We start from the raw sequence: 2,848 nt of genomic DNA, 5'->3' as shown, positions 1-2,848 counted from the left end.
AAATTTTATGAAGTCTGAAGCATTTGAAGCTTGACTATTGACTCAAATTTATCTCCCGTGACAAAGTGACAATAATGTTTTTGGGAGAAATTAAGTAAATCTTATAAGTACAACTTAAAATTAGGCAACAACTATACATAGATTCATAAAAAATTACAAGTAAAACAATCAGCAAAGAAAATATGCTTCACAAAATATGAAATTTATACGTTTGACATACCACTATATAACATACACCAAACATCATTTTCTTGCACATATGAGATAGTATATATGTAGAAATTGAAGTTTAGGTATTAGACATGCAAGTGCATGGGTAATTGTAATCGCTCCACCTAAGTTTATATTGAGCAAATGACAAAATAAGTATGTTCATTAGTACACAAAGAAAATGCTTGTAACAATAATAATACCACACCTTTTGAATGGAATTGAGGCTGTATACGAAAGTACATCATAAGAAGAAAAATTATGATTAAATTAATAATCATGATGCATAACTTGAAAATTAACATATTATTAAGAAAAATACAATATGAATAAATTTATATAGAAATGAATTTTATTTTCTCTTGCTTAATAATTATGTGAAAAAAATAAAAAAAATTATAATTTTAATTTTCATATCAACTTCAGCTAAATGGAAATAGAAGATGGACAAAAAAATTCAGCCCTCACAATGATTGGACCTTCAAAACTGGAAAAGAACATGAGATGCTCAGCCCCAGCCAAGAAAAAGAGCAAGCAAAATAAAATTAAAAAAAATAAAAATAAAACAAAAATAATATGAAGAAAAGGGAACCAAGTGAAATTTTTGTAATGTAAAAAGCTATGGAAGCATATTACCCATTCTATATGCCTCTCCACTCCTATATAGCAGACAAGGAGGAGAAATCCCTGTAACAAGTTAAAGCTGTGGGGGACCACACCCCTAACAACATGTAATTAGTAAACTATAAAATAATAAGTGGCCCTTAAACAAATACATAATGAAAATACTAAAGCAGTAGATATACAGTTATAGGAAAATAAAATATAAGTTTTCGAAAGAAATGTCCATTTCCAATGAGAGCTGCTTCAGTTATCCTTCACTTCCGAAGAACTCGACTCAAGTTCAGAAATCCGAGATATTCCTTCATTAGGTGGATGATTCACATAAAGATTAGACACATTAAATGTAGACCAAATAATGAGATCTTGGGGTAATTTAAGAGCATAAGCATTATCATTAACGTGCTTACTAATAGGAAATGGTCCAATCATATAGCATTTTAGCTTAGAATATACTCTTTGTGGGAAACGATCTTTGCGAAGTCCCATCATAACCAGATCACAACAACAACAACAACAACAAAACCGTTATCCCACTATGTGGGGTTGGCTACGTGAATCCTTTTTCTCCTGAATCCTTTTTCTCCATTTCGTGAATCCTTTTTCTCCATTTAGTCCTATTTAGTGTCATATTTTCATTTAATTCTAATAAATTAAGATCATTTTTTATACAATAAGTCCAAGTCTTCCTATGTCTCGCCTGCCTTTCTTAACATAAGTTGAATCTGAAACATCTACTCATCTAATCGAATCATTAGATTGTCGACAATTAATGTGACAAAACCATCTTAGACGACTCTCTCTAATTTTTTTCCTTCACTGGAGCTACACGAACCCTATCACAGATAAATTCATTTCGCGTTTTGTCTCTAAGTGTAATGCCACTCATCTACCTAAATAATCTCATCTCGGCAACACTTAACTTAGTTTTATGCTTCTCTTTTAAAGGCTAACATTTAGCACCATGGAGCATTGCAAGTCTCGCCTCATCTTATAAAATTTTCCTTTCAGTGTAAGCGGTACTTTTCTATCATCTATCACACAATAGGCCTTCCTCTACTACAACCAACCAACTTGAATTCTACTAATAACATCCCCATCAATATCAACATCACTTTGAACAATAGAACCGAGCTATTTAAAGAGTTCACACCTTTTAATAATTTGATCACCCATAGTTACATTTTTGTCACTAGAGCTACTACAGCTACTAAGAGCTACTACTACTAAAATTACATTCCATTTATTCAATTTTAGTTCTACTCAAACGAAGGCCTTTAGACTCCAAGGCAGGCCTCCATAATTTAAGTTTTTCTTGAGCTTCTTCTCTCGTCTTATCCACAACAAGGATATCATCAACAAGAAGCATACAACACAGTACATCCTCTTTTAAGTGTCCAATAAGACCATCTATAACTAAAGCAAAAAGATATGGGCTTAAAGTTTATCCCTTATGTAAACCAACATTAATAGGAAAATATTTGGTAAAGCCTCCTTCTGTTCAAACACACGTAATCGCTCTCATATAAATATTTTTAATGAATTAAATATAAGTCATTTCAATACCTTTCTTCTAAAGAACAATCCAAAGGATATCTCTTGGAACCTTATCGCAGTCTTTTTCTAAATCAATAAAAATCGTCGAAAGGACGAATGCAATATGTGAGAATAAGATTTTTTCATTAAAATTTTTAATGCAATAAATGTATAGCTTTCATAGTAGACTTGCTTAACATGAATCCAACTAAAAGACATAAATCTAAATACATAAATCTAAATAGATTATAAGAAATCTTTGTAATACATCTTAACCTATGTTCAATTACTCTCTCCTATAATTTCTAAGTATGATACATAAATTTAATTCCTCTAGAATTTACACCCTCTAGTGCACCCCCCTTATTCTTAAAAATAGGGACCAAAATACTGTTCCTCCACTCCCCAGGCATCTTTTTAGTTTTAAATAATATAAAAGAGTTTAGTAAGCCAAGAAACTATCAAATCTCATAAATATTTC

This window comes from Phalaenopsis equestris, unplaced genomic scaffold (assembly GCF_001263595.1).
Source record: "Phalaenopsis equestris unplaced genomic scaffold, ASM126359v1 Scaffold000170, whole genome shotgun sequence".
NCBI lineage: Eukaryota > Viridiplantae > Streptophyta > Magnoliopsida > Asparagales > Orchidaceae > Phalaenopsis > Phalaenopsis equestris.
The sequence above is the reverse complement of the archived record's forward strand: the minus strand, read 5'-3'. Positions refer to the sequence as shown.